Source organism: Chlorocebus sabaeus, chromosome 2, assembly GCF_047675955.1.
Source record: "Chlorocebus sabaeus isolate Y175 chromosome 2, mChlSab1.0.hap1, whole genome shotgun sequence".
In the NCBI taxonomy this organism is placed as follows: Eukaryota; Metazoa; Chordata; class Mammalia; order Primates; family Cercopithecidae; genus Chlorocebus; species Chlorocebus sabaeus.
The window spans coordinates 50,202,215-50,214,485 of NC_132905.1; the positions used below are offsets into that span (position 1 = coordinate 50,202,215).

The 12,271-nt window shown below is 40.5% G+C and overlaps 1 protein-coding gene and 1 pseudogene across 5 annotated transcripts in view; both read right to left on the bottom strand.

The window, feature by feature from the left end:
* MACROD2 (mono-ADP ribosylhydrolase 2) overlaps positions 1-12,271 on the bottom strand; it is a 2,124,972-nt gene that overhangs the window by 510,225 nt on the left and 1,602,476 nt on the right. The window lies entirely within an intron of this gene.
* Positions 10,006-10,817, bottom strand: LOC103214485 (elongation factor 1-beta pseudogene; annotated as a pseudogene).

Genomic DNA, 12,271 nt, shown 5'->3' on the forward strand with positions numbered 1-12,271 from the left:
CTTGTGTTCTCAGTCCCTAGCAGAAAGCCTGGCACCTGGTAGGGGTTCCAGAAATTGTTGAGTAAATTACTATGTTATTTATAACATAAATTTACCAGTTGCCTGTTAATAGATCTAAAAAGTATAATTTCCTGTGGACCTCTCCCCAGCAGAGTAAATTTCCAACAACATATAATAATACTTTCTCCAGAATTTTTTAGTCTTTATAATTGTTTTACTTTGAGTTCCCTCAAAAGCAGACCCTGAGACAAAGTCTTGGATTCAGTTAGTTTATTTGGGATGATCCCAGGAAGAACACGGGAGGTGATAGGAAAGGCAACTGAGAAGGGAGAAATCCAATAAGAGGCATTTTAACGAGTGGGTAACCAATGTAGGCAACTGAGGCTCAGATTTTTTCTGAGGACTCATATAGGACATTCTTAAAACTGTGCCAGCGAGGGACTGAGATACCAGATTATTTATTCAGTGAATCCTCTCCCATATTGGTTAAGGAATGTCCTTGGAGGCATTACATTTTTGTCACTTCTAGGCTACTATTCACCAGAACTGAGTAAAACCACCATGACACTGTAGAAGTCTCCAGGAAAGGAGTGGGAGATGGAGGTATTTGACATGGAAGCTCTCTGTGTTTTCTGGGAACTGTCCATGAAGGCTGTAGGTAAACTCAGCTGGGCTAAGGAAAACAGAGCAGGCATCCTTATCAACTGCCATGCACGCCTTCGCATACAGCATTAATAACAACAACAACAACAACAAAACCAAAAACAAAACACCCCAAAACCTAACATCGTGAGTGCCTACCACTTTGTTTCTAGTATTCCAAGACTTTGTCTCAGGGTCTGCTTTTGAGGGAACTCAAAGTAAAACAATTACAAAGACTAAAAAATTCCGGAGAAAGTGTTATTATATGTTGTTGGCAATTCACTTAATAGCAGATTGGAATATTGTAGAATAATGAGAGATTTTCAAGAAATGAGGATTCTCTGAGGACCAGATCTAGTTTGGTGATGACTAAAAGGGCCATGGATAGGAAAAGATCATTTAAAGATTTCAGAATGGTCAAGAAAACTAAAGAAAGACTGTGAGCATCTACCCACGTTTACAAGCTGTCAATAAACAACCTGAAGAATACGTCAAAGGCCCAGATGCTACTTCTGGCAAGGCAGTGATAATTCCTCTGTCTTCCAAGAAAGAGAAGAACTTCTAGAAAACTATGAGGAGGGGAGGAAAACACGTGTTCCCACTCCATATACTTACCCAACTTCCCTAGCTCTAATTAATTCACAAAGCATACCTTTTTATAAAACAGGCTTAATCATGGATTTCCTTGGAGAAAAAAAAGATGCATACAAAAATTTGAGGAAGATTTTCTCCTTATATGAAAGTAATAAGTGCTTATATAATTATCATAAATAAAAAGGAACAATAATCTGTTTACACAGAAATAAAATTTTCTTTTCTTTTTTGAGACAGGGTCTCACTCTGCCTGCCAGGCTGGAGTGGAGGGATGCTAGTTGGGCTCACTGCAGCCTTGACCTCCCCAGGCTCAACTAACCCTCCTATCTCAGCCTCCAAAGTAGCTGGGACTACAGGCACACACCATCACATCCAGCTAAATTTTTATTTTTTGTAGAGACAGGGTTTTGCCATGTTGTCCAGGCTGGTCTCTAACTCCTGATGCACGCACCTTGGCCTCCCAAAATGTTGGAATTACAGGCGTGAGCCATTACACCCAGCCTGAAAATATTCTGCTACATGAAACAACGTTATGTGAATAGAAATGTAAGGCATGCGTCTGTAAAACTTAAGAATAAAAGTACCAACACACACAAAACATGCACACATGTTTTAGTACATGTTTTTTCTCTTCAGTCCATTCTGAAAGTCCACTAAAGTTACGGTAAAATAATGATAAATAAATACATCAAAGCCCACAAAGAGAATGAAAAATGAGGTGACAAAAGACAAGAGATGTAGAGTTTTGTTTTGTTTTGTTTAAGTATGAAATGTGAGATAACAGATAGTAAGGAAGAAGAACTGAAATAGAAGAGCCTGCTGAGAAGTAGTCAGAATGGGTTGACTGTTGCCAGGGAACTCTATAGAGGATTCTGAAGTGGAGATACCCAGTAGCCCTAAACAAAGGGGCAAGGCTTGGGACTGAAAACAGGGGGATCTGTTGAAAGCCCATAAATGGAGCAGCTGAACCTCCATAGCCCTCCCTGGCCTCACATTGCCTACCTCCTTCCCTGCACCCACATGGAATGGGGACATAGGACATTTCATTATCTCTAACACTTTCTTTTAAGTGAATCAGAATTATTTTCTTTATTCTTAGGAGGTTTTCGGCAGGCATGCAGGACACAACAGCTTCATTTTTAACCCATTCCAAATTTTAACTTCAGTATTGAGATAACATAAAATCAAGCTGCCCTGGCTGTCATGTCAAGATTCTGACTCTTAATAGCTATAGAGCTCTGAGACTGTTTTCTCATCCTTACAATGCAAATAATATTATGAGAAACTTGCTGGGGTTGTTGAGAGGAATAAAGGAGAAAATCTATGTACAATCATTTAGCACGGTGTCCGTTGTGCTACCCTGGCAGGGAACAGGATTAGAAGGTCATCAATTTGCAGCCGTCAATATAATGGTTGACTCAGGTGAGACTCATCAGTGGATGTGAAAACCACAGTATGAAAACTGTTTGGGGAACTGCATTTTTGCACAGTGTCAGAGTGTCACTTCTTGTTTGCTCATAAACTATTACAGTGAAAAACTCTGGAATAAAAAAGTGATACAATAAAAATATGGAGGACACCACCCTGGTCATGGAGTCAAGCTTTTAATTACAAATAATGGGACTAACTGACAACAAATATCTCCTCATGTGATATAATGGAAAGGAATAATATCATCTATAAATATTCCTACCCCAAATTTATAATCTGAATTTAATCAGAAAGAAATAATAAGGTACATGCTGATCTGAATAGTAAATATTTATTATTTAAAATATCTATTTAAATATTTATTATTTTAAATAATAACACAGTGGGTATGAATTCTTTAAAAATGTTAATTTTACCAAACAACACTCCAAAATAGATGGAGAAACTTTTCTAGATTACAGGATGATAATGAGATCTGACAAGTAAATGTGATGCATTAGATACTGTATTAATAAAAATACTCTTTTTTTTTTTTTTTTTTTTTTTTTGAGACGGAGTCTTTGCTCTGTCGCCCAGGCTGGAGTGCAGTGGCACGAACTCGGCTCACTACAAGCTCCGCCTCCCGGGTTTACGCCATTCTCCTGCCTCAGCCTCCCGAGTAGCTGGGACTACAGGCGCCCGCCACTTCGCCCGGCTAGTTTTTTGTATTTTTTAGTAGAGACGGGGTTTCACCGTGTTAGCCAGGATGGTCTCGATCTCCTGACCTCGTGATCCGCCCATCTCGGCCTCCCAAAGTGCTGGGATTACAGGCTTGAGCCACCGCGCCCGGCCAAAGATACTCTATTAACAAAAACAAAACCAGAAAACATCATTAGGTCAACTGGGGAAATCTGAATATAAACTGAATGTCAGACATATTACTATATTAATGCCAAGTTTCTTGAGTATGATACTGCTCTTGTGCTTATATAAGAAAATATTCTTTTTCTTAGGGTATATGTGTTGCATTTGGAATGAGGCAGCAATGTCACAAACTTAATGCTTAATGTTCAGATAGCTCTGCAAAAAAAAAGAAAGAAAGAAAAAGTTGATATGCACATAGATAGAAAATGCACAGACAATACTTGGTTTGAGTTAACATGTTCTCTGACTGAATATGTTCACGGTCAGGGAATATGCTAAGTAGTAATTTAGGAAGATGCAAGAGGAAGCTGCTTCCATTATAGGACATGACGACAGGGACCGGGGCAGACAAGAAAAGTGAGCTCCTTTTAGGACAATCTGGAGAATTGTGACAGCAATATCAAGACTTCTCTTCCCTCCCTGGAGGTAAGACTTAAGGGTCAAAATAAAACCTTTGTCTGCATTGAATTATACGTTATCCAAAGACTAACAGAAGGCCTCACAAAGTATCCAATCTTTAAGAGATGTATACATTTGGTATATGACACAATATGAGAACCTAAACTAGGAGTACATAGATTGATGTGGATGACCTATAAAATCTTCTATTTTTCTTCTATTGGCCTCCAAACTCATGCAGCTAAGATACTCTCCCCATATCGGCATAAAACATATGATCCTTTAAGGAAAATATATTGACATACAGCCATAGTTTCTAAACCCATTTCTACCTCAATCTCTAGCAGCAAAGCTTCCAAGACAAGCTATAATTTAAAACAGGTGAAAACTAGAAGAAGCATTAGCCCATTTCTAAAAAACAAAACGATAGGCTTTCCTTTGAAGTGCTCAGTAACTTAGTCATATGTTGTTTTTATTTTTGCTACTATTGCTGCATAACAAATTAACCCAAACCTTAGCAGTGAAAAAAACTATTTTACTATCTTACAATTTTGCGGGTGACGGATTCAGGACCCAGTTGTAGCCTGAAGGGCTTGGCAGGGCAGTTCTTGCCTGGGGTTTCTCATGAGGATGAAGTAAGAAGTCAGCTGGAGCTGAAATCCTTTGAGGCTTGACTGATCTGGTTGTCCAAGATGGCTCACATCCCCGATTGAGAGTTGATGCTGGCTACTATTGGCTGGGAGCTCAACTGGACGGTTGGGAAAAGAGTCTATGTATCTCTTCTCCTGCATGGTGGTCTCAGAGTAGTATAACATTTTACATAGTGGCTGGCTTCCCCCAAGGAATGTAACTCATGAGAGCCAAGGAGAGTATGGCCTTTACTGACCTAGCTTGGAATTTCATAGCCCTACTTCTGTTTAATTCTATTAGTAAAAAGCACATCACTGGCTGGGCATGGTGGCTCACACCTGCAATCCCAGCACTTTGGGAGGCCAAGGTGGGTGGATCACGAGGTCAGGAGTTCAAGACCAGCCTGGCCAAGATGCTAAAACCCCATCTCTACTAAAAATACAAACATTAGTCAGGGGTGGTGGCAGATGCCTATAATCCCAGCTACTCGGGAAGCTGAGGCAGAAGAATCGCTTGAACCCTTGGGGTGGAGGTTGCAGTGAGCCAAGATCATGCCACTGTATTCCAGCCTGGGGTAACAGACTGAGATTCCATCTCAAAAAAAAAAAATTAAAAAATTAAAAAAGCACATCACTAAGTTTGGCCCCGATTCAAGGGGAGGGAACACAGACTCCTCCTCTCAAAGGGAGGCATGTTAGAGAATTTATGATATGTTTTAAAATCACTATGTTTTAACTGTGGCATTTCAAACCCTTAATCAGAACTCTGAAAAAGAAGGCCTTTCCTAGATAAATCAGAAAAGGCTAGATTAACTTCATAAAATCAGATAACAAAGTAAAGGTAAATTCCAAGACTGTTTCCAAAAGAAATATTAAATGACCAGATAGATGGACAGATGGATGGTGGATGGATGAATGGATGGAGGAAGGGAGGGGGATAGGGATGGATAAGTAATGGATATAGATAGATGGCAATGAGAGAAGGGTTATTTGGATGAATCCAAAGGATAGTATGTGGTGACTCCCCAACTATGACCGGAGTTGCAAACATCTTTTATAGGGTGCTTATACTAAAACCACAGTTCACTGAGACACAATTATTAGAGAGGGTAAAACCAGGGCAAAGAGAGGGTTCTGAGATGAAGATCGCTTAATAGGCATGAGAAAGCAAGGAAGATTTACAAAGGTGAAACTTCACTGGATCAACACAGGAATCCATCTGTCTTGGCCAGCTGCTCGGTCCTGCTACAGAGTCAGTAGCATCATGTCCGCTCACAGCAGGAGACAAATCATCCTCTGAAAATGGGAATCAAAAAATTTGGCAGAGGAGAGCGACTAAATGCTCTATTCCATCTTACAAATTTGTGATCACATTACACATTATTCCTTAGTTTTCTCAGTCAGGGAAATGATGAGGATACAGCACCAGACTGAGATAAGTAGTAAGATAATGGGAGGTAATATGAGAGGTATTATTCCACTTATTTAAAAATATAAAGGCAAAAACTGGGCTAGTCTTCCAGTTACAACATATGGCTTAGAGACATGATCCTTCATCAAGAAAATGGAATAGAACTTGTCATCATGGACAGATTGTTAGGGGAAAAAATGATGGCGATAGGCATATTATGATATAAGAACAGCTAGTACCGCTACATTTGGAGTGCGCCAAAAGCTGTGGTAGCATTTGTTTTGCTCCCTGGATTGGTTCCATCTGTCTAGTACTGCTGAGACTATTTTGACAGTGGAAATTTGTGAGATGAGGCAACCTCCACCACATACTGACATTTATGAGTCAGAATATCCATGATGGAAGGAGGAAGAATCTGAGATACTGGTTTGAGGTAACTGAAACTGAAACATAGTGAAGGCCACACTAATGGGCTTTAAGTAGACCTTGGGTGGTGGAGACTTTTATATCAACTACTGGGGTTTGAAATTGGGGCAGGTGATCTCTCTTTGGTTTTGATTCAACAGCAAGCGGTCAAGAGAGCTGACAGGTGCGATAATTGTTAGCTCTCCGGCTTGCTAATTAAAGTAGATGGGAAGTAATAGGGACATTCATTTTGTTCACTCACCAGAATCTCCTTTGGAAAAGCGGATTCCTTTTGAATCCTAAAAGAGATCAATTCACTGCTTGACATGCACCCAAGTGAGTATGAAAAATATGCCTTCGGGCTGAGTAATATATGAATCAGATGTCAAGCGTCACGTGGTAAAATAGTGACATTACCTTTTAATTGCTCTGGGAGATAGAGGAGTCATCTAAAGCTTGAGTGTAGCAACCTCTAAAGAGCTGGCATCAAAAGGAATCATGTTTCAAAACATGAGGGAACAAAAGGGAAGATCAAAAGCTCCTCTGTGTCCCTCACCTTTGCATTGATGTGCTTTGAGTGTCCATTTCAATATCTCTAACACTTTCTTTTAAGTGAATCTGAATTACTTTCTTTATTCTTAGGAGGTTTTCTGCAGGCACGCTGGATAGAACAACTTCATTTTTAACCCATTCCAAATTTTAACTTCAGTATTGAGATACCTTGAAATCAAGCTGCCCTGGCTGTCACATCAAGATTCTGACACTTAATAGCTATGGAGCTCTGAGACTGTTTTCTCATCCTTACAATGCAAATAGTATTATGAGAAACTTGCTGGGGTTGTTGAAAGGAATGAAGGAGAAAATCCATGTACAATCATTTAGCACAGTGTCTGCAGAAGTTCAACAAGTGTTAGCTATCATGTGAACTCATGGTCAGAGTCTCTTCTCTTTTGAGATGGAGTTTCACTCTTGTTGCTCAGGCTGGAGTGCAATGGCGCGATCTCGGCTCACTGCTACCTCCGCTTCCCAGGTTCAAGCAATTCTCCTGCCTTAGCCTCCCAAGTAGCTAGGGTTGCAGGCATGCACCACCATGCTTGGCTAATTCTGTATTTTTAGTAGAGACAGGGTTTCACCATGTTGGTCAGGCTGGTCTTGAACTCCTGACCTCAGGTGATCCACCTGCCTTGTCCTTCCAAAGTGCTGGGATGACAGGCATGAGCCATTGTGCCCGGCTGTTTCTTCTTTCTATTACGAATTCTGTTCAAATACATGTGGTCAAAGACTAGATGGAGATACTGTCAATATGTCATATTCTGTCCACTCCCCACATCATGGTGCTGCGTGTCTTACACCCTGCCCTCCATCTCATAACCTTCAAATGGAAGGCATTCTTTTGCCGTAGGCTTGATTTCTGGTGAATACTTCCAGGTATACTTTTTCTAGAAAATATGGCAAAGCTAGGGATTGATTAAATAGAAGGTTAAAAAAATGGGAAATGCATGTCTAAGCAGAGCTGGAAACTCTCTAATCGTTGAGTACAAAGCACTAACCTCTGGTCACAAACATTTCAGAAAAGACAGTGAAACAAGGTTTATTTCCACTACTACATACGGCCAAAGAGAAGACAAAAAGAAAAATTGGGAATTTTAAAGGTGCTCCTATGATTCTGAAGAGGCCCGTTTTTCATTCTCACAATGCAACAGACTCACTCCAAGATTTCTGAGTGTGCAGTATCTGTTTTCTGTGGGCTGCTGCCAACAGATGGCTTATTTTGAGTGGAGAGAAATATCATTAACGAACAAAGAGAAATTAGGACTAAATAGGAAATTAAATATGTTCTTGGGATTATAACCGATGATCAAGAAGTTGCAAACCAGTGATTTGCAGCTTAGTATTTTGCCTGCAGCCAATACCCACTGTTTTAAAGAAACCTTCACATTAAGAAGACTGTTCTCACACCATGCAATTTATTTGTCTTTCTGTCTTGCCAGTGCCTCTGCTAAACATCATAATTTGCTCAGAATTCTGAATTGCAAGATGAACAAATAATATTCATTTCCTCCATGGAGAAAACATCCTTTGATTGAATTGTCTACTTCCATCCCAGTCACTGCAGTATGTGCTACATGTCAGGGATGTGAAATGGAGTTCAGCCTTCTTGAAAGCAGAGTATAAATTAGCTTCTAAATGAAAACATTTAGCAGGAAAACATTTTCAAATGACAGCCAAACTCTATCAGCTCCTAAAGTACTCAGGGCCCCTCTGAGGAATGTGGCCTGGAAATGAGGGCACAGAAGCCCAGACTGTGACCCCACCACTGCTCAGTGGGTTCAAGAATTTCCCCGAGAAACTGAAGGGCTAGAAGTCAGAAGGTAAAAGCAAGATACATTTTCTCTAAAAATCAGCCATCATGGTTGACTTCCAGACAGCTGTTCTTTACCTAATAATAATTAAATAAAATCAAATAACATACAAAGACAATAGCAACTAAATAAAACATTGCTCTGCGCTCAGTTACATTAGAAAGGTTGGCATGCATGCAGAAGGCAGTTAAGTTCTAGGAGAGCATGCTTGGACACCCAGAGCTCATCAAACCCTCCAGCACTGTATGGATGTAGTCATGACCAAATTCACATTGAAATTCTTGGACACAAGTCTGACTCTCTTCGCAGGTGAGTAACATGCCAGGAAATCTAATCATGAATGGCCTCTCTGTTGCTGCAAACAAATTAGTTTTGCACAAGTCTCCATGGCATAATTCAGAACATGCACTGAAAATTCTAATCAACTCTCCTCATCCTAGCTGTTCAATAGGTAAGAACATATTCAAAACAATTGGGAAAAATTCTTGCTACTGTCAGGGTCTATATTCTTAAAATAAGCATCCAAGTTATTTTTTAAAACTCAGTCTGTAGCTATACGAGAATCACTGAACCTTTCTTCTGTGCTATTATTATTAACGCCATAGCCAGGCACTAAAGGAAATGATACGACTTCAGGGAAAGAATCAATATTAGGGCAAAAGTCTGTTTCCCAGAGTCTAGACGCTATGAGGTGATGGCCCCTTGGCTATCAGTTACTCTAAAGCTGAGGTAGATCACATGATGCTCCCTCTTCTTCCCCAACTCTGTATCTGCATCTTTTCCCTCAGGGACTTTACGGTACATCCCCCCAGTGTGGAGAGTCACCTCCCCTGCCCCTTGATGCTGCGCTCAGCCATGTGACTTGCTTTGGCCAATGAGATGCTAGCAGATGTGATGTAAGCAGAATCTAGCAAATCATTTGGGTGATTGGACTTGCTCTATCTTATACCTCTACCATGAGAAGAACATGTCCAGGCAGGCTGGCTTGTCCCAGGGAATGGATAAAAGACAGGTGAAACAAATCTATTTGGCCTGGCCAGACCTAGCCTCAGTCAGTCAACGACCAGCTGACTTCCAGACATGCTGAGGCTAGCAGAGCCATTTGGCCTGAACTATAGTCTCATAGATTCACATGCCAAAAAGTGCCTACTGTGTTTAGCCACATAATTTGCAAGTGCTTATTGTTTTTAAGCCACTGCTTGAAATTGTAACAATAGAAGACTAAGAATTTTTTTTTTTAAATCTTTCAAGCTTTTATTTAAATGCCATGATCCAGGATGGATTTTAGATCTTGTTGAAAGCAGCCACATCCATGGACTGCACATAGTCCTCAAAAGCAGTGATCTGCTCCTCCAGCATATCTGTTCCAACTTTATCATCTTCAACTACACACTGTATTTGAAGTTTCTTAATTCCATATCCCACTGGAACTAGTTTAGATGAGCCCCAGACTAAGCTGTCTGCTTGAATGCTTCTGACGCACTCCTCTAATTTTGCCATATCTGTCTCATCATCCCAAGGTTTCACATCTAGTAAGATGGAAGACTTGGCAACAAGTGCAGATTTTTTGGCTTTCTTTGATTCATATTGTGCAAGACATTCTTCTCTTAGCCTCTTCGCTTCTTCACTTTCCTCCTCATCATAAGATCCAAAGAGATCAATATCATCATCATCTTTACTATCTGTAGCTCCACTTCCTGTAGTGTCTTCCACATCTGCAGGACCATACTTGCCCAAAGCTTTCTTCACTCTTGGCAGGCTGGCTTTTTCCTTTTCATAAGACTTGATGTGATTATACCAACGTAGGGCATGACACAAGTCAGCAGGCGGTGGGCCAGACACGGCTTCAAATACTGCCACATCGGCTTGTGAGGGCACATACCCCTCGATGTAACTCTTGTCCGCCAGGTAATCGTTGAGCACCTGGAGGCCAGCGGGGCTTTTCAGGTCTCCGAAACCCATGGTGTCGGCTGTATCCAAGAGCTGGGGAGCAGCAGAAAGAGAGCGCACAAGTTGTGGGCGCCCCACGCTGAAGAGAGGAAAAAAGGATTTTTTTTTTTTTAAGAGGAGGTTTACCTCATTGCTTGGAAGGATACCATTTCTAAAAGTTTCTATTCTCTGTAGCAGAACATCTCACCATTCTGCTGTCATGACTTGAAAATTTAAAAATGACATTACTGGCATTAGGACTCCATGCTTTCAATGGTTGTGGCACTGAAACCTTGATCACCTGTGTGTGGCACCATTAAAATAACAATAACTAAAGTTTATTGAGGGCCTATTCTATTATGTATCAAAAGCCTTTTGCAGTATACAACTGTATCCTTAATATTCACTACAACCTTATTATCCATTCCTCTTGAACAGATGAGGAACCTGACACTTAGAAAAGTTAAGTAACATGCTCAGGGACATACTACTGATACATTTGAACCTGGGTTTAATGGACTCAAACCAAAACTTAAACTCCTATGCTACACCTCCCATAATCATTCTAAAACTCCAAAGGATTTTAGTAGCAAAAGTTTTATGTAAAATATTCTAGGAAGCTCCAGAAAAGGGTAAACATTGTAGTCAGTTCTCAAGAGATTTAAAAAAAATGTTAAATCTATGCATGGCCATTTTTATCATAGTTTGCTGTGGGACAGGGATAGCAACTCAGAAGACTGGGCTGTAAATGATCTCTTCGTTTCCCGGGTCCTCACTCTCTGCCAGTGGGATAGACTCGGAAAGAAGAGTCATCTGCTCTGATTTGACAAGTTGTGCTGCATAGGACATGAACAAGGATGATGCCACATGAACTCCAATCTCAAGTCCTAGGCCCACAAATAGAGTTGGTATTATTCACCAAAGAATGATTAAGTTCCCAGCCAGGGAATGGCAAAGGTCAAAATCCCTGTTTTTGAAGAAATCACTTGGCTGTTTGATGAAACTTAAAATAGTAAATATTGTGAGAACCAATTCTTCTTCAGAAATTGTGTTAAGGAACAGGTTTCAGAGAAGTCAAAAAGCAGTCAAATGTTTGAAATAGTGGAGTTCAGACAGTACATTTTTATTCTGTCCTTTCAATCTTCTTTTAAGACTCTATCTTTGAAGGCCACTGAAGCCTTACTTCCTTCCAAGGCCCCTCCCAGATCACAGGAGCACCCACATTTGCCTCTCTGCATTTGCAATATCGGTGGTGATTATGGTCATCTCCCGCTGGTCCAACTTTCTGGAATGGTTTCTTAATAGATCCATGAAGTACATAGGAACCTCAGATCTCTAGTATAGTTATGATGATAATTTTGACAACCACATCTACTATTGTGAACTTCTTTATGTGCCTTAATCTCTATACAATCACTGTGCTCACGATAACCCTAAAAGGTAATGTTATTACAATTTCCACATTATAAAGAAGAAGTTGAGCTTGAGAAAGCTCCTGACTCACTCAGGGTCACAGCCAGAGAGCTGGCTGAGCTGGGATCTGAAGATGTCGATCCGACTCCAAC